The sequence below is a fragment of the Vicugna pacos genome, chromosome 2, assembly GCF_048564905.1.
Source record: "Vicugna pacos chromosome 2, VicPac4, whole genome shotgun sequence".
Classification (NCBI taxonomy): domain Eukaryota; kingdom Metazoa; phylum Chordata; class Mammalia; order Artiodactyla; family Camelidae; genus Vicugna; species Vicugna pacos.
In genome coordinates this window covers 53161001-53181274 of record NC_132988.1, presented here as the reverse complement: position 1 = coordinate 53181274, position 20274 = coordinate 53161001, and the positions used below count along the sequence as shown (strand labels likewise).

Below are 20274 nucleotides of genomic sequence, written 5' to 3'. Positions count from 1 at the left end.
ATTCAGTTAATGAGATGCTAAACCATAATTTGTGTTGAAATTGTCCAGTGTTGCTTTTCATTAAAGAGATAATGACTCAGAAGATACTTTGGATGTTGCTACAAGCTGCTGTTTTCATTCCATTTTTATTTGGCAAATTGGGTCACATCATATTACAGGAAGATAACCTGACCTATAATATACCCATGTTACCTGATTTTGTAACACAGAAATGATGAAACGTGAGAGTCCCTTTGCACCTGGCATGCAATCTCAGCATAATGCCATGCTGAAGCAAGTCAGCAGAACTTTATGCAATATCCTAAATTTTGCTTTAAGACACTTTTGTGTATATTAAACTGTACTCTTGGAACACAAAACATCTGCAAGAGCTCAGTTTGCTATAGTAGACAATATCACAAAGTCTGATGGAGTAGAGAGAGCTCTTATATTGCTCTTGGATTTGTTGGCATTGCAAACTAGATGAGGGTGAATGCTCCATAGAACTCATTAGCTAGGGAGAGGAAACACCTGGCAGTCACTGACATGCTAATATAGTGACTCCCAAAGTAATAGACTTTCTTTGGAAGCATATATAACTAAGCTTCAGGGCAGTTTTCTAAGTTGCCAAGCCCCTTGGTACAAAATCTAAATCTCTGAATCTTCCTCTCAAAACAAAGTGTGAGACTATCATGGAGAAAACGCAATTCATAAGTATTTTACTATGATCATAATTCTCAGCACAGATGAAGGTATGCTGAAATCAGTCAACTTTGCTGGTAATGAAAACTGCCTCTCAGAAATAAGTTGAGTAATATGTCTCTAGGCAGAGGTTGGCTTCTTTTTCTGTAAAGAACCAGGTAGTAAATATTTTCAGCTTTATGGGCTGAACTTTACTCAACTCTACCCTTGAAATGCGACAGAGGCCATAGGTAGTATCTAAATGAATGAGAACGGCTGTGTTACAATAAAACTTCCTTTACAAAAACAGGCAATGGGCCACATGACCCAAAGGCTGGAGTTTGTTGACCCCTTCTCTAAAGCCATGTAAAATTCATGCCTTGATCCACTAACCCTATTTCTGTGTATGTACCCTAAGGAAGGTGTTTATAAGAGTATTTTTAAAAAATGTATTTCCACCATAATGCTCATTGCAATTTTATCCATAATGGGCACAATTCCAATTGTCTAATGGCCAACGATGAAGAAATCATCAAGCATCTCAAATAGAGGTAACATTATGCATCTGCCCAAACATAATTTTGAAGACTATATGTTAATATCTAAATATCTATATTTTAAATAAATAAGAGTAAGTGAAAAATTCAGACTACATAATTTATACACATAAATGACAGAAATTAAACATGAACACATATAATCAAAACATTTAAAAAATTCAGAGTGTAAATGGAAGTTAAATTATCCAAAATTCATACATATAAGACAGAGGGAAATCATTGGGATATATCTGTACATTAATTCAGCAGTCTTTTATTGAGCATTTCCTATGTGAAAGCGTTGTGCTAGGCATTGGAGTAACAGAAATAAATGATAGTGCTCCCCTGAAAGAGGCTTACTCACAAACAGTGGAATTATGACACATGCTCCAGTGGCTAATGAAGGAGATTCTAAGGTAGCTATAACAGCATGAAGGGCAGGAGAAGACCTTGCCTGAGAGGAGGTTAGTAATTTAGTATGGCTGCAGCTGTTAGGTGAGGAATGAGGGGAGATGAGACCAAGAGACCAGATCAGGGAGAACTTGGTATGAGATGCTAAGGAGTTTAGACTTCATCCAGAAGGAAGTGTGGATGAGGAGACTGGGCTGCATTGGAGAGATTTAAATTTGAAGTCAAATAATAAAAATAAGAACCTGTTTTCGTATTGATATAAAGGATCTACTAAGTAAAGCAAGGACAACATGTAGGAAACAATTACAGGAAATAGCATAGAAATGTGTCATTACAGTATCAGTTGAATCCCGGATCCTTCTCTTACCAGTTGTGTGGCCTACAACAAATGTGTTAGCCCTTCTAAGTCTCCTTCTCATCATTTGTAAAACTGACATAGTAGTAACACCTTTCTTGACATGGCATTATAAAAATTATGAAAAATATTGTTTATAAAACCATTAGCAGTGTGCATGTCTTGAAGAATAAACATATAATTGGAAGCTGTTAGAATAATATACGTTAGCAGTGTTAGAAGCTTGAATAAAATCAAAACCTATGAGAATAATGAAAAAAGAAAATATAGACATATTAAGGAATCCCCTGGACAGGAGAAGGAAAAAGAGGTGTCAAAAATTAAACCTTCTGGGGGATTATGTCAATAACCTAGTTTGGACTTATATGGAAAGGAACCAATTTTGGAGTTAGACAAGAATTTGGCTTACCTTGGAAAATTGTTAAAATATTTTAGGTATAAAAATATTGGAGTCTAACTGAATACTGATGTGAAAATATGAAAAACATGACTTCATTGTAGTATGCAAAGTGTGTAAGACATAATGCTACGCTGGGCTGGGCTTATAGGTGTGGGAAAACATGAAGTGAAGAAGAAGAGAAAATATGTTTAAATATATGATTAAAGGACGGTAGTAAAGATCTACCCTTCTGTTGTTTGTATATGTACTTTGAACAGAATTTTCTAATCATCCACTAGTGTGTGAAATCCATTTTGGTGTGAAAGATACAGCTATAGCTGAATTTTTTAAAAACTCATTTCTAAGGAATTCGAAGCCAGTGAAAAATCAAGGAAATAAATTTCTAATAACAGACCCAATTTGATCCTAGTTTGCTTGAATCAAATACTCTTACTGGTAATGCTAATTTCCTCCCAACTTTTAATTCTGTTCTCTTTAGCAGATGTCTCCTGAACAGAGATGGTGTGTGGGCACAGCTACAGCCCCTTCCTTCCGCTTAGTTCTTCCTTCCATGTAATCTGGAATGCTGTCAGTGTTCTTCGCCATTGTGCTTTTTTTTTCATTCAATGTATAATTTCTCCATAAATAACTTGCTAATTTTGTGTTCTTGTCTATGATGTGGTAGCATGTCAAAGAGGCTTTTTAATCTGTAAACAAATTATGTCTATTGCTTTACCCCTGTCAAGAACTCATTGACTCTCTTGCATGATGAAAGTTAATTGGTTTGTTAAGCCTGACACTCATCTTTCTTTTTATCAGTCCATGTTAAATTCTTCCCATACCATTCTGTACTTGCTTAAGTGTTCTCATATTGTTTTTCATAATCACTTAATCCAATATATTTCCTCTCACTAGAATTACAGTTCTCCTTTTAGGGGCTTAATGTCTATTGAGCTTCTGTCCATAAGAAGAAAATATCTGGCTAAATTTTGCTCAATTTGATATTTATATTGTACTTTAGCAAATGAATTTGCCCATGTTCTGATTTTGTTAAATTAACATTTGTTCATGGAGCATAGGTTGTCAGATAGTGAATCACAGTTTAACAACAGACCAAAGGAGAAACTGAAATAGAGATTTATTACTCACAGGTCCTGGGGGAAGCATGGCATGCCTCAAGAGGCTACATGGGGAGGTCAAGGCAGAGTGCAGACACAGCCACAGGATCTGGGGAAAATGCCTCTATTAGGATCCATGGACAGAGTGCTTTGGGATTCTAAGACTAAGACCAGATCGGTGAATTCAAACCAAAAGAGTACAGCCTTGGTAAGTCACATGGAGGTCTTACCTAAGCACAAGGGGAAGGCCCTGGGAGGTGGGAAGACTCGTAATCACAAGGGTGATTAGAGGAGTCATATCAGGAACTTAACATTTGCTTGTGACTCTTCGAGCTGTTATTTAGGGCATACGTTGGCATGATGGGCTAGTGTCAGTTTAAGATCCTTGCAGGTCATTTGGCCAAACAAAATGGATGTCAGGGTAGCAATACCGTGGAGTAGCTTATCTAAAGTCTCAACAGCCAAAATAGAAAAAAAAATGTTATTCAATACAGTGCTGTCTGTCAAATGATCTAATCACAAATGAATAATGTTCTTGTGAAATTGTAAACTACAGTTAGGTACTTGTACATCTCTTTGCAAAGGAAGAAAGATAAGAGAGGAAGGTTCTGGAAAAGCCAGTTTCAACTTGTATCTCCCCATAAGTCATGTGATATATCATGCTCTTTGACAGTGACATCCATTCAACAACAGCACCATCAGAATGTTCCTGCAGTGATCAATTAAGGGGGAAAATGTGACTTCTAGATATATATTCTCTTAGTTATTTTAAATACTAAAATTATACTTTCAAGACACCATAATTCTTATTAGACCCTCATTTTAACTTAGTGAAATAGGATACAATATACCATTATTCCAAAAACATGACATTATGAAGTGATCAAATGTTCAGAAGCTGTATTAAGCTTTCTATCCAGTGTGAATTATATCTGTAAAGTGATAGTGTGGTCATTTAGAACCAGCAAGCAGACATAAATAGCATAGAACAAGTAGTAAATTATGGCTGAAATGGGTAATTCTGAACAATGAAGTAAAATGGAACAATAAAATATGTATTTAATGATTGACAGGAAATCAATGAAGAATAGACATGGCCACTTGGCAGCATGCTGAAGCTTTATAAATTTTAGTAGAAGTAGTACAATGTTAATTCTATTCTTTTCACAGATTGTCTGTAATATATTTAATCAAATTGATTAAATAAATTTGGCATCTATTTCATACAAAATACTATGCTAGTTGTTGGGTAGGAGAAGAAATATTTTCTGTACCTCTTTTGCTAAACCAAACTGTGATCTGCTTGCCTGCACTCAGTAAAGCCAATCTACTGACACCGGGTTGTGGTGAAGAACAGTACAGCATTTATTCCAGGGCACCAAGCAGGGAGTCCAGGTGGCTAGTGCTCAAAAGGCCCAAACTCCCTGACAGCTTTCAGGGAAAGGTTTTTAAAGACAGGGTGAGCGAGGTGGCTTCTGGGGTCAGTGATCAGCTCATGGACATTCTTCTGATTGGTTGGTGACGAGGTAACAGGAGTCAACATCATTAACCTTCTGGTTCCAACTGGTCTGGAGTCTACATGCTTGTGGGCAGCATACAGTTAACTTCTTCTACCTGGTGGGGGTTTCAGTATCTGCAGAACAGTTCAAAGGACATGGCTCAGAACATTATCCATAGCCCTTGAGGAGGAACTAAAGGTCCTTGACTTTGTTTAATGGCTAAGCTGTTTTCATCTTGTGTGACTGTTTTCCTTTATGTCTACATTTTCTCACTTCTCTGGTTAAATTTGTTCTTTGGAACTCAGGGAAGGCCTAGAAGGTTAAAACTTTTGTACAGACAAGAGGCAGGCAGGGGACATGGTGGAAAAGTCTGTCCTGGGAAGGCCCTATAGGGTCCTACTTGGTTACACATTTAAGAAGAGGCAGGAATGTGCACAGATAATATACAGGTATCATCTAAGAGCAGTAGGAAGAGAGAGAGCTGAATACTGTCTAAGAATGTGGCCTAAAAATGGATGTGGTTAGTCTCAAGTTCTCAAAATAGAGCATTGACATTTTGATTTGAAGGGGTTGCTTTTAAATCTTAATGCAGCAAAGGAATTTCAGATGGAACATCTCCTCAAATCTGGGATCAGAATGCTATCAGATCCTGCAGCTTTTACTAATGATTGGATTCTAAACTATTGACCAGACCCCAAAATTCACAGCTTTCAATTTCATTTTAACACAAAAATTAACAAAACAAACAATATCCATAAAAATTAATGAAGACAAAATAGCTAGATGACATTTTAAAAGAGAAAGTAAAAGAAAATATATATACATGTAGTCTTTGTTAACATTTTCTTATTTTAAGAAATCAGTCATAGACACAATAAGGAAATAGTAACAACCATCATGCATAACACATTTTAGTGTTCTGATATGCACTGTCATAAATTATACTGAGAAAAATCAGAGAGTAAATCAGTGTTTACACCTTTGGTGCCAGAGCATTCTATCAACTTTACAACAAATCTTAGAAGAATTTGATTGGAATAATATAAGTTTTTCACTGAATAGTCTGAGTTGACTGTTATCCATATAGTTCTTATTTATTAACACAACAAATATTTGTTTAGTGTGTATTATATGCCAAAAACTTTTTTGGGCAGTGGGAGTGTATTAGGCTGTGGTATCACTAATTTAGTGGGAAAATAACAGATGATGACAAAAATAAATGATGGAATTCCAAAGCAGAATGGTGGCTTAGAATGAAGAAACAGTAAATAAGCTAGATAGGAAAAATATTACTTTGAAGGAAAATTGTTGAATATAGAAAAGTTACAAGAAGCATTTGATCAAATCGATTCCAGATGTATAGGGTTGGGGGTGGGGGTTGGCTAGAAACCCATCCAGGATACATTACATCCTCATGCTTCCTCATTATAATTATTGTAAATGATTATTCTGAAGTTTTTTCCATAGTTTATCCAGAGAATGAGCTATCACCTTAAGTAAGAGATATAGTATGTAGATTCCAAAATAATAATGATAATAATAAAGACTTTTTCTTCTTAGTCTTTTTTTCCTCTTCCCTTTTCTTTCTATTTTCATTTATTCATTCATTTATCTTTTTTTCTTTCTCAGAATATTAATTGACTGCCAACTGCGTCAGATATCATTCCATGCTATGGGAATTTCTCTAATGACATACCACAAGAAAACCTGTTTTGTGGGGCTTATATTTTAGTGAATAGAGACAAAAGGAAAAAATAAGCATAATAATTAAGTTACATAATACTTTAGGAAGTGATAAATGGCATGGAGAGGATAAAATAGTGCAGGGTAAAGAAGATTGGGAGGGAAGGAGTAGTCAAAGTCTCCTTAACTGAAATACAAGGAAAGAGCGGAAAGAAATTAAGGAGCGAGTCATGAAGCTATCTGGAGAAATAGCATCCTGCAGAGACAACAGCACTACAAAGACTCTGAGTCGGGTGCAACCTAGAGTATGTGAGGAATAGGTAAGAATTCTGGCAAGAGTGACTAGAGAAGAGTGAGGAAGGGAGATTTCAACAGGTAATACTGTCAGCAGGGTAACAGAGGGTCAAATCTGGTAGATCCTGGAAGAACTCTGTAAGGATTATAGCTTTAACTCTAACAAATATTGAGAAAATGTGGAGAGTTTGAGTAGAACTTTTCCCTGACTCATGGTAAAACAGAATCACTCTTGCTGCTGTGCTGGGAATAGACTGTAGGAAGCAAGAGTGGAAGCTGGCAGAACGTTAGGAGTCTACAGTAGTAATCCAGGCGGGAGATGGTGGTGCTGTGGAACTAATTGTAGGAGCAGTAGAGATGGTTAGAGGTGGTCTACTTCTGGAACTATTTGAAGGAAGAGCCAAAGCAACTTTCTAATAAATTAGATGTGAAGCATAGAGAAAGGAAAAAAGGATTCTAAGGATTTCAGTCTAAATAACTGTACGACAGAGTTGCCATTAATGTGAGGCTGAAATGAAGCAGGGTTGTGGAGGGGAGGCAGAACTACAAGTTCAATTTGGGGCATGTTGAATATGGAATATCTATTAGGCATCCAGAGGGAGATATTAAGTGGGCAGTTGAATACATGTCTGCAGTTCAAGGTAAAGTTCTAAAACATAGATATAAATTTGGTACCATTGGCACAGAGATCGTATTTAAAGCCACAAGATTTCATGAGCTCTCCACAGAATTATTTAAGATGGACAGGTGAAAGAACTAAGGCATATGGCCTTTCAAGAACAAGAAGTTTGGAAGACAAAAAGAGTTAGTCCTGAGGCAAGAAGAAAACCCAGAGAAGTTGTGTCCTAGAAACCAAGTGAAGAAACAAAGGGCCTCTGGGAAGAGGGAGTGATCAACTGAAGCCATCAACACATTTACAATTTTGAACTGAAGTATTATAAAACATGGTGAGATCATTTTATATTCACTGTAAAAGTTGATTCATATGGAATAAGTATTGGTTTTGGACTCAGCCTTATATAGATACAGATTTCTTCTCTGTCACTCAGGGTATGCCTTATAAGGGCAAGCTGCAAACCTTTATACCTCAGGTTCCTGAGGAAAGCACTTCCTCTGGTCTTTCCCTGAAGTTGTTTGTCAGTTTTCTATATATTATCAGGATACAATAGATGAAAGTATTATTCGGTAGCTATTCAGATTTTGAAAATGTTTAATTTTAGCTCTGAGTTAATAAACCTATATTTATTCCTCCAATAAGGGTATAATCATATTTATGAATTGGGGTCACTTTTTTAAAGTCACACATTTTTTACCTCTTTTCCTCCCTGACCTGCCCTGCGTGTATGCTGTTCAATTATATGTTGGCTGCAAGTTACTTATGGGGATCATATGCAAGAGCAAATGTTCTATGAGTGCTAATATGTATGTCTTTGTAACTATAATGGGTTCTTCTAAAATTCAGTACATCGATTGCTGGTGACTAGGTTCTTTTCCTGTTGCAGAAAGAATCAGAGATGAAAGGTGGAAGTTAAGAAAGCAAAGTGACAATTTATTAAGGGATAGCTAGTATGCTCTCAAGGGGAGAGTGGGCAGGCTCAGGTGAGCGGCTGCCCTGAGTGTCTTTGGCAAGTTGGTTACATAGAGTGTAAAAATGAACGAGTGGAACATTCACTGGGGAGGAAGGGATTTGGGGTCATATTTTCTGATTTTCTTCCCAACTCCATCTTCTTAAAGGGAGGAGGGATTTTTGTCCTTATTTAGTCTGGATCAGAAGTGTCATGGCATGGGTCCATGATGGGTATTTCTAATCTGCAAGGCTAATTTTATTGAAATGAAGGCATAATGAACAAAAAGTTTACATTCGGACACTGGAGATTTCTGCCTTTTCCCACCTTTCTTTGTCAGCCTCCAAGCCACTTGTCACCCCAAAATATATGACCCCTTACCAGCCCAGAGGTTCCTGCTTTTCTTTCTCTGCCCAGGGACTCCTGTTGTTTTTATGGTGTATGGGTCCCTGCATTTGGCCCTTGCCCTCCTTTTTGCCCAAATCCTGATATGTGGCCTGGATTCCCCTTCCCTGCTCATATCTAGCTATCTGCCTGCTCTAACACTTCTACCTATGTATATGAAATGGGAGAGTTAAGACTATGCAGAAGTACAACTGAAAAACTGATGACCAGATGCTATATTTATAAGATGACCTAATTTGTAATTGGAAAATGGTAGGATGGTTTTATAACTGACAGCCCCAGGATCCGTGAATCGGGATTCTTCTTAGCAGTGGAGGCAACCAAGAATGTAGCAAACATGAGGAGGGATGCCCTGGGAGGCAAGAACTCATTCAAAACAAGCGTTTTAATTGTTTGAGGTCAACTATTACATACTGCTGAACTATCAGTTAGGGTTTACAGTTTTATATCTACTATAAAATATTGCAACTCACATATTTTCCTCAAACTCAGCAAAAAGTAGAAGCTGTGATGACTGAAAGAGCAATTGATGATTTTTCTAATGAGGAAGAAACTTTCCTTAACTTTAATGATAATGTAGATTTGAAGCCAGAGGAATAAATGTCTTAAGTGGAGAGAAGAGCAGAAATTGGAATTGAGTAATAAGCAGGTTAGTGTGGCATTGGTAGCAAAGCAGAAAGACAAGTACCCAAGTCACTGGTAATCATTTTGTTCAGGGGGAGCCACTAGATTGGTAGCTAAGGCACCAAAGCAGTGAGTCTTCATACTCAGTCAGTTCTGCAAGAGAACATTAATGGAACTCAAGAGAGATTAATCAGCCATCATTGGGCCCTGATTAAAAGAGAGATTTAAAGATGTTGAAGCTTCAGTGATTACATTGATGGGTACTCATATTTAATTGCTCTTTTCTATCCTTCTTAAGATGGGTGTTGGGAAAAACCCATGTTCAGTTTGTGTGAACATTTTGTTAACATTTTACTTTTTCTGCCTTGAGTCTTTGAGGGAATTACAAAAATCATAAAGCTAATGATCTGTTTCTCTATCTCCAAACAAAACTAGCTAAATCATTTCAGACAGAAAATATAAATATATTCTAAAAAGACTTCTAAGTAAATAATTCCATCCTGGGCAACTATGACCTCATAGAACAGAAACAATAAATATTGAATGACAAACTGAACATATTCATAACCAACAAACTTCAGCATCAGGAAATGTTTCCTCATTGCTGCCTTAGTCTCTCCCATTTTATTTCCTCTTATTATGATCTCAGAAAATGTAGAGAATAGCTTGCCATCAATCTCTGTATAATATCTGTTCTGTACATGAAAACTATTATTAAATTTCCTTCATGATCCTCAAACCCACTTAGCCTTCTCTTCTGCAGGCTAAATAATTCATCTCCCTTTTTTATGTTAGTTGTGTCTGAATTTCTTGCATTAGCCAGGAGGAGAAATGCTGAAGTCACAAGGGATTTTGAACCCAACATTCCTTACACATGTTAAGACTAATAAGAATATGGCAGTGGTGTGTGGAGAGAGCACTACTAAAACATGATAACTAATGGAAATTTTTGAAGAAATTGCTAACATCTGAATAATTTTATAATTTGAGTTTTTGTAAGACACAGAAGAAAAGATGCTCAATGAAGGAGAATAAAATGTTTGTGCTTAGTCTGTATTCTTTAACTACATGTGCCCTAGTTCCAGTCCCTCAGAACTCCTAAAATCTTAGATTCCTGTATAATGCCTGCTAATGGGCTCACTATATAAAATGACAAATGCCTTGGAGTCTTCTCTGTTCAAGTAGGTTCTTCTCTGAAGACTGGAGAAAAGAAAAATGGTTCATAAATTCCTAATGGCCTCAGAGAAAAAAAAATCTTGAATTCCATTCAGAGAAGTTAAATATAAAGAATGCAAGCTATTTATCAGCCTGACACTCACGTTCAAAGGAGTGAGACATGCAGAGTTTTCAGTTGTGGAATAGTTTTGCTATTGAATTTTATCCAACATTCCAGTCCTGTATAATATAAGAGAAGGACTTCCTGAGCTGGTTTATTGTCATGAAGCAGTGGATTCAAGAGAAGTTAAATGTCTTCTCCTCCAGAATACTGAGAATAAACTACTGACATTACCAAACTGGTTCCAAAAATGATGCAGATTGGAGAGCAACAACTTGATCTGCCCTGTTTTCATGAGAGTGGAAATGTCACGTTAGAACTTCACTAGACATTCCTTAAAATACTAAGTCTTTACCCTATAATGTGATTACTTCTAATTGTTTTATTTGAATCAAATGCAATAGATATAGCGATCTCATATCCCTTCCAGACATATAAAGATTTCTTGCCTTAAAACCTAGAAAAATTACCAAGGAGACCTGTCGTCTTTACAATGAAATACAAATACTGTTACTCAGTCATTTACCTCAGCCAGTGTTCTTAATAGTTCTTAATATAAATAAATGTATATATTTCAATTTTATTTTTATGTCTTAATTTACAGTCTGATTTAAAGAGTCATACTCCACCAAGCTTTCAAGGAAAGGGGAGGGTCTCAAATTTTGCACTGTTGTCTTTATTGAGAGACTGAATGGATAACTGGTTTTCTGCAAAGCATGTTTTCCCTAGGGAATGCACTCACTCTGGTTAATCAACTGGCAAACAAGACACCTAGGGTTATCTCTTTACCACCCTATTGCCCCATCAATAATGTACGGACTGTCATTAAGAAGTCATTTCTCCCTCCTGGGCTGAATTTTGAGAGGTGCATCATGTGGGAAGAAATAGGAGTAATAGTTTGGAGACTGTGGGTCACATTGTAATCTCAAATACATGCTGAGCTATTCTGCAGACAGTCCATCAAGATATGTTCCAAGGCATGCATCAGTGCATATAAAAATATATAGGCTGAGACCACCAAACTCATTTCACTTGGACCTTTCAAGGTTAACATTATAATCTTGCTTCAGGGCATAAACTGATCACCAGCTGAGCTCAGGAAGACATTTTACATCCATGGAAAAAGTGTCCCCAGTGGGTTAGTTGCATTGCAGGTACATTTTACCTTTTGTAAATATTTCTTTAGCCACACCAAAATGCCTTTCTTGTCTTTATCTTCATATTGCAAATTAAAGCTTAAATCATCAAGCAATACTAATTTTAAGTTTTAAATAACTCTAATCTGAACTTTCTTTTTTCTTGTTTCCTAAATTATAGCTTGTGTTATATATATATATAATATGCTTTTATAAATGTTTATATATGTTTTATATATTATATATAATATAATATGCATAAAATAATATAATAATATATATATAATAAGTTGAGTAACAAATTTACATGAGAACTGTGTGTTAGGATTCATTATAATTATCTCATAATAGAAGTTTTATTTGACTAAGGACATGGAATGTGCTGCCAATAGTAGTATCAGAACTTAATTTCCATTATCCAGAAGTTAACTGATGTTTAGCACCAAATATTGAATCATGCATCAGTGTAGTAGATTTCTGATGGATCTGGTCACTCTCGTCAACAGTATAAAAGCACACACATGATCCCCATCACGAACTCCTACTTATGGCACCTTGCTCAGAGTGCCAGCAAAGAAGTCCTTCTTGGAGTAACATCCTTCAAACATTCAGCTGCCATCCATCACAGAAGTATTAAGATACGAAGGTGAGGAAACAGAGTTTGTGTCTCCATTAGCAACCAGACAGCATAGAGAAGGAATATGAACATTATCAGCATGTCCTACTGTTGCTCTTTTAATAGGGTTTGCCTGGAATTTCTTGCTCATTATATGCTCCCTTTGATATGTGTTGTCTTTCATCTGTTTAGGGTCTAGAGATTATTAGATATACTTAGAGAGAGAGAACCCCTCTCAAGCAGTGATTTCTGATCATCCAGTAATGCTATCACTGGGAAGGCATAGCCCTGACATTTTTTTTAACTGTACAAAGGCTATCACCTACATCCCCACAACCTCCTCTAGTGTTTCACCCAGCTTGAAAAATCACTTAGAGCTGCATAGTTAATGACTTCTCAGCAGAGCCTATCTGCTGAAGCAATACAGCAGACTGCCTGGGTTCAAAACCCACCCTCATGACTTAATTAAGCAATTATTTAGCTTCTCTTTACTTCAGTTCCCAGCCCTATCCTCAGCCACATTTGGGGATAACCCACGGGGTCAGTGTGAGGATTATGAGTTAATTCAGAACAGTGCCTAGTGTATAGTACTTAACAGGTGTTTATTGGCCCGTAACAAATATTTATTTTTGGACTGTTTTTATCATAACTTTGTATTAGAAATCGTGATCTTATTTGGGGGTAGAGCTAAGCAAACCATGTCTTGGGCAGTGGCTTTGTTGTGCACATCAAAAATCCTAGAATTTCAGAGTGGGAAGGGGAATGTCAAATTGCCTAAAACTAATTTTCTTAAAATCAATTGGTATAATGATCAATTTACCTAATGACACATTCATTAAGATGTTTGTTTATCAAATATACAACTTTTCATTTGTACTAAAATAGCATTAGCTTAGAGGCATTTTTGTGAACTTTCATAGTGACTATTTTGCCTACTTTTAAAGATTTCCAAGGTGTTTCACCCAATTAAGACTAAATGTTTAAAGTATTATAAAATAATTTTTTAAGCCTACTATATACTAAAAATGCTTAGAGTGGCATCTTATTATATATGAAATGCTACATCTGTGACAGATTTCTATTAGGAATATGATCATTAGGCTAATGAGTATTTGGGGAGATTGGCTATTAGGAGAATTGGTTTTAGGTGAGCAGCCCTCAGTCTCTCACAGGGTTGGGGTGAGAGCAGTGGCATCAGTTTGTGCCTGAGTCATTTTGCAGACTTGTCTCTGTGACTATGCTCAGCTCTGTCACTACATGCTGCCAGATCTAGTCTGACAGCTTTCAATTTTAGATCCATGACAAATTTCCAGACCTGGAGCCTGCTTGCCCACCTTGGCTGACCCTATGACAAAGTAGCAAATTCTGCACAGACTTGATGTGGCCACAGAAATCCATTTTGCCTTATCTATGGACTCACAGTGGTACACATGACTTAATATTACAGCTTCTTTCCATTTTACCTGTTTTGATAATATGTATTTTACAACACTCATCTCCTCGGATAACAGGTAATTTTATAATCTTCAAAAATAAGGAAAGGAATTAAAATACAGAGGTTTGGTTCCTTGTCTAAGAAAAGAAAGTATAGGAGAATATTGAAAATGTATGGGGGACATGTACAGTTTCTACACAAAGGAATCCCAAGAAATGTGTGAAATCATGACTGATAAGATTAGACAAAGCACAGTAGGCTCCCCAGAACCCCTATTCAGAGCTGTTTTAATTGAATGTGTCACTGACAAGGGACAATCACTTGGGCTGTGGCATCTATTCCAAACCTTTCTTTGAAATCAGTTATTACTTTCACTGATTCCAGTTCTTATGTGGGGGAGTCAATTTTCTGCTACTGCTACTTCATAAAATTCTTCTTCAATTATACAAGTACTATAAAGGCAAGTAATTTTTGTTCTGATGAGAATATTTATATTTTCCTGAATTCAAAGGAAGGTATACGACGTTGTAGGTGCCCGGAGTTTGTTTAAAGTTCTGCCTGCCTATATAATAATTGTGAGTGTGTCTGTCACATCATGTAGTAACTAGTAGTGTGGAAACCGACATCTGCCAGCCAGTAATGGTGGTCATACCTCACTGCTGCTCCAACTGCTCACAGTCCGGTTCAGCCTGCCACCCTGAGCTCTAGCCAGCTGTCAGGACTGTCACAGCTGCCATCTTATTTACTGCCATAAGCTTTTTTGGCATTGTGGACCCAGACACTGCTGAGATGGTGCCTGTTGTTGGCTGTAAAAGGCACAGGGACGAAAGACTCTGAGGAACCCTGGGAAGGTGCAACATGTTCAAACCACCTGACAGTGGAACTGGTCTGCCCTGAAGTCTCCAAGGTTGTTCTTTGTTGACTGATAAGATTGGACAAGGCACAGTAGGCTCCCCAGAACTCCTATTCAGAGCTGTTTTAATTGAATGTGTCACTGACAAGGGACAATCACTTGGGCTGTGGCATCTATTCCAAATGAAACAATTGTTTTAAAGTAATTGGTCTGACAAGAAGGCTGGCAGCCATTGAGGATAAGATGCATGTGCTTCTACAAGAAGAGACCGAAAACATGTTTCCTGTAATTGCCACGGCTAAGCTTTTAAACTTTTCTCTTTACTTCTTACGAAACACGTCCTTTCAAGACTTCTGATTTGAATAAACACTGAATGATTCTAGGGACACCGCTTTGCTTTACATGTTTTTTATACACATAAGAGGCTCATTCTCAGCCTGTTTAAACTATCTAGCCACAACAAGTTGCAGTGGATTTAATAGAAAAAAAGTGCAAAGGGCTAGGCTGTCTCTCAACTTCTTTGCAGATCTCACTGTTAGTAACTTCCGATACAAGGACTGCAATTATACAATGTAAGAAAGGTCAGTTACATCAGCTAGTTAGCACGGATTGAGCCAGATTTCCCCAGTATGTATGTAGTTCCTCGGGAGACTGAGTCTGTAAGAGCCGAAAGCATCTAAGAAAGTGGTGTGTAGCCATATAACACACCTATGCAACAACAGAATCTATAGCACATTAGAAAGAGAAGAAGTGATATACTCTAATCCGCAATCATTGCATACACTCTAGGCAAGATCATGCCCTGTTCTAATGATGAAGAAAACCAGCATTGCTGTAATATTTTACAAAATATCTTGCATATGTTATCTCATGTGATCCTCTCAATATATGAGGTAGGGATTATCTTTAGCCATTTTATATATAGGAGGAATGAAGCCCACCTATATGACTATGTGGTGGAGATTAATATGAAAGCAATATTTTTGACTCCAAGTCATTTTTCTAGCACATCACAATGACTGACTCCATCTTCAACCAGCTTTTATTTTTGCTATATTGAATATGTCCTTCCTATGAAATCTCATCTAGCCTAAATTTTAACTAAAATATGTAAATAAGGGGAGAAGAAGGAATGTATTAGCCTTCCTCTAATACCTTCTTTTGTGGATCACTTTCCCCTGTGAGTCACAAGGCACATAAACATGCATGTTCTTAGTAATATTACATAGGCTTAACAGCCAGCTCTTGACATCTAATAGGTATAGGAGCTTGGGAAGTTTACTTATTTCTCTATGCCATAGTTTCTTCATTGATAAAAGGGGCACTCATTCATTCATTTTTACATTCATTCAGCAAGCTTTATATTCTCACAGAATGCAGGACACCGCCCCCAGGTCCAAGGGATATATCAGGGAACAAGCCAAATAAAATCCCTAGTTATATTGCCAGGGAAGATAGTCAGTTAACAAATAAATAATAGGTATATTTGTTGGGTAGCAATACCCAATTACACATGAAGAAGGACAAAGTTGACTGGAGGCTAGAGTGATGGTGGAGCAAAGAAGAGTATGCTATTTTAAATAGAAAGCTCAGGAAAGGCATCTTTTAGGAGATGACATTTGAACAGAGATCTGTCAATGGGAGGGAATTCTGTGAAGACAATTCCAGGGAGAGGGAAGAACAAGTTCAAAAGCCATGTAGCAGGAACATGCCCATGTGTTTTCACAGAAGAGCAAAGAGTTGTGTCGAGCAGAATGAAAGAAGTGGAGGAAACTGGTGGACATGAGGCCAGAGAACTAACCAGTGGTGTCTCACTTAGTACCTTGATGGTCTTCAGAAAGACTTATGATTTAGGTCTAAGTATGATGAGAATCAGTTGGTGCCTTTGAGGCCTTGGGGAATGTCACTCCAACTATTTTAGGATGAATAGACTGTAGGGACACAGGCAAGAACAGGGAAACCAGTTAGGAGGCAGTTTCAGTTAATCCTGGAGATAGATGATTGCAGGTTGGACAATGACTGTATTCTTAACTGATGAATTGGAGGAAGGGTGGAAGGTAAAGATTAATCAAGAGTTATGGCTTTTGGACCAAGTTGTTGGGTGAAAGTTGGTTCCAGTTATTGAACTGAGACACATTACAGGTGAACAAGTTTTAGAGGAATGAATATACTTATCTCAGCTTTAATGCAAAAATAAAAGCATTCTGAACAGAGCCTGGTCCATAATAAGCCTTTAATAAACATTAAGTATTATTATGATCATTACCATCGTCATTATTATTATTACTAAGTTAATCAGCCCTGTAAATCTTATTTCCTAAATAGCTCTCAGATGCATACTGTCCTCTGTATACTCACAGTTGTGCGTTGGTCCAATCCCTCATTATCTTGTGCCTGGATTCTTGCAATGGCCACCTGAATTTCCCACCTCTAGACTAGACTATATTTAATCTGTTTTCTTCACTGCAATCAGAATAATCTTTATAATATGTAAATATGATCATGTTTCTTCTTAGCTTAAACACTTCAGTGACTCTCCACGGCAGACAGAACAAAGCTATAAATCCTTAATGATCTGGTCCTCTTTTACTTTTCAACATTACCTTCCTGGCTTTTTCAGGCTCTGATAATATCAAAAAATACCTGTGGTTTCCCCTAACATTATAGGTGTTGCGTCTCCCAGCCCTTGTCCATGCCATTTATCTTGCTTGGAATATCCTCAATGTATCTTGCAAAATTTTATTCTTTATTTAAATCCTAATTAGGAATCACCTTTTCTATTGAAGCGTTTTGTAAACTTTTACAGAAAGAGCAGTATCATGTCTTGGACACAGTTCTGTTACTGTAAATAGCACATTTCTTTTATATATAGAAAGAACTTGAATATATATATGTGTGTGTGTGTGTGTGTTTATGTTTGTCTCTCCTACATGATTGTGAAATCTTTGATGGCAAGGGTATGTCTTTTTACCTATGAATGAATATATGTGCACAGGTAGTGACATATTATATGTCCACCTTGATCTTTGTAACCTAACTTGAATAGTTTGTGAGAAGAGGGTTTCTTTTCATCACTCCTGGGTCTAGATGTGGAGCATTAGAGCACCTTCTGCACTGTTGCCTAAGATCACAGCTGCTTAAGACAAGTTTTAAGGTTTTATCAGACCTCTTTACTTTATTACGGATTTTCCAATTATGCATTGGTATTAACACTAATGAGTTAGGCTAAATTTGAAAACAACTGTAAAAATGAAATAAAAGTGTGGTGGAAATAACAATTCTTTTCTTTGCTTCAAGTAACTATTGCATTCTATCATGCCTTTTTTAATGTCTTGTGCATTCACCCTTTTCTCTCATTACAACCCAAAGTATTCATATCAAACTAGCCTCTTTGTAGCTATTTTAATATCATGTCTGCTTTGGGGCTTTTATATTTCTGTTTTTTAAAATATTCTTTCTTGTTTCCTGAGACTGTAGGCCTAATGCATGCAATTTATGCGTCACCTTTTCCTTGAAGTCTTTATCATTCATTCTGGTTTAGATTGATACCTCCTTTCTCTGGAGTTACAACATTATCTGTACAATTTCTATTGGTTTCTAAATATGAATGGTTTCATATTATTTTAGTACTGTTTCATTTGTGCATTTGTTATTTCTCCAAATAGATTTTAATACCCTCATTTGAAAATATTGTCACATATCCCTTTTGCATCTCTCAAAGCTCGTGGTTCAGTTTTGACCTCAGTACAGGTGTTCAACAATAGATGTTGAAATGAAAAGAAAACTGTATAAAATGTGATGATCAAATGCATAATTATAATCACTTCAAGCTTACATTAATAGATTCTTTATGATCTCAGGTAGAATGTCTTTTTGAGTATCTCAAGGCAAAAGGTAATGAACACTTTATTTCTTTTCGCCTACAACCATTTCTAGGAAAATGAACTATATTAAAACTTAAAATTTGATCATCAGTAGTATTTTTTAGAGTTAGAGATGGAGATTCTAGTTGGAAAAGAAAAGCAAAACTCATTTTCCCTTCAATTTTATAAGAATAATAAACTCACAGGTGATATCCTACCATGCAAGAATAAGGAAGCAGTATCATAAGATCTTCCAATTTCCATTTTTCAAGGAAAATGGGCCCTATCTGAAAATAGTTGGCTAAAATTTTATTTTTAAGTGCTTCAGGGGCCAACATCTTGAGGATCAAACCAAATGGACCTGAAGACTAGGGGCCTTGTAGGTCCATTTTATACCACCTCTGTTCTCCAGAAACTGTATCTTCAGAGAAACAGATAATTAGATGCATCAAGGTTAAGAGCTTTCAAGGTCTCAGTAAAATATATTATTTGATTGCATTCCATCCTTGGTTTTCACTCCTGAAACAAAAAGCTTGGGGACAAAGGGAAATTTGAAAGTATTTCCCCCATTTGATACATATTAAAACATGAAATGAGGGAACATACACTTTTTTAAATACATAATTAAGGACTATCTCCATTGTCCATGTTGTATCTAGTGTACAGGTTCCTTGTTAGATAATTTCATGCTGGCTGGCCAGACCCCTCCTCCATTACTTCTTTGTCAAAGAAGTTTTAAAAATGAAAGCCCAGGACAAAGGGCATCATAAATGAATGATAAACTGTCACAACTGTTCCAACCAACCTGGAAAAGACATATAATAAATTTTACACCCTTTCATGTTATTTTTCCTTAGGATAACTGTTGGCAAGTGGTCAGCCTGTCATGACAGAGTCCAATTAAAATTATATATCATTGTAAGTTTTCTTTTCTCTGATGTCAGTAATGGAGATCCTTCAGATAGCCCTTTGATATCCACTCCTGGGCACTTTAATTTCCTGACAAATCCATCATCTGTAATTTGCCATCAGAAGTAGTCAATCTCTGAGCAGTGATAAAATAGTGTAAATCCTGGTACATCCCTTAGCATTGTAACAAGGAGACAATCTTTATGACTTACTGTGGCTCTGTATTCTTATAACCTTGCCTGAGTCCATGTGTCAAAGTACTATAGGAATGAAATTCAGCCAGGGATTTGATAAACTTACGAAGGAATGTATAAATACATGAAATCTTAGACCTATATTTCTAAATCTTCAGAACTCCCTGGTCTCTCAAATTCCCATTATGTTGCAATAAATCTCATACATATTTACACTATGTAAACAAAAATTTTATTCACTCACACAGAAAAGCATAATTTCCTGGAGAGCATATTAAGAATGAATGGAGATATTTTGAAGTGGAAAAATTACTAACAGAGGTCAAAGCCACAAATTTAAACAGTTAAGAATTTACTGTCTTTGAAATGTGTATTTATCCAATTAAACAAAATATTGTATTCTCCCTTGGAATGTACAGAAATACTTAGGATTTGGGGGTGGTGGTGAGAGTTTCTTGTT

General features: G+C 36.6%; 1 long non-coding RNA gene across 2 annotated transcripts; it reads left to right on the top strand.

The window, feature by feature from the left end:
* The first annotated feature begins 3504 nt into the window (after positions 1 to 3504).
* Positions 3505 to 7950, top strand: LOC140686399 (uncharacterized). 2 transcript variants are annotated; one of them, XR_012060189.1, is made up of 3 exons: positions 3505 to 3670; positions 6591 to 6964; positions 7625 to 7950. It is a non-coding gene; the product is annotated as an uncharacterized lncRNA (long non-coding RNA). The 2 variants fall into 2 exon arrangements; XR_012060188.1 differs by having other exon boundaries at positions 6591 to 7950.
* The last annotated feature ends 12324 nt before the right edge of the window (positions 7951 to 20274 follow it).